This window comes from Triticum urartu, chromosome 1 (assembly GCF_003073215.2).
Source record: "Triticum urartu cultivar G1812 chromosome 1, Tu2.1, whole genome shotgun sequence".
NCBI classification, from domain to species: Eukaryota; Viridiplantae; Streptophyta; class Magnoliopsida; order Poales; family Poaceae; genus Triticum; species Triticum urartu.
In genome coordinates this window covers 497942906-497943510 of record NC_053022.1, presented here as the reverse complement: position 1 = coordinate 497943510, position 605 = coordinate 497942906, and positions in this window count along the sequence as shown.

Sequence of the window (605 nt, the reverse complement as noted above, 5' to 3'; positions counted from 1 at the left end):
CATCAACCAAGACATGACATTGGGTTCTAGTGCCAACGGGAAGTAATTGGCAAGCACCTTGTCGTCACGAGCTCTAGCGGCTTGCATCGCGATGGTGTAGATGTTGAGGAACTCTGACGGATGGGTCTTGCCGTTGTACTTCTCGCCGACGGCGGGTTTGAACGTGCAGTGGGACAGCCACTGGAACTGCCGCAGCTCACGGGTAAAGGCTGGGCAACCCACCTCGTAAGGTAGGCCGCCGGAGCCCCCTGGGACTGGGTGGTCCATAGCGGGTCCTGCCCGCTTATCCGACTAGTGGCGTGTATCGCGCCGGCGCTCGATAGTGGTTCGAGCGTCTTCATGACCTCGTTCTCGAAGAACATGACGCTGGTCGCGGTGGGTCCGTAGGTCGGACGATGCTATGGAGATGCTGCCACATGCGTCGCCGCGACGGACCGGCACCGACGGCAATTGGCGCGGGGGAGGAGAGTGCACTGTAGCTGCAACCCCCCCCCCCCCCCCCCCCCCCCCCCCCCCCCCCCCCCCCCCCCCCCCCCCCCCCCCCGCCCTCTCCCCCTACCTGGTGCGCCAAAGATGTCGGTGCGAACGACACCTATGGGATCACT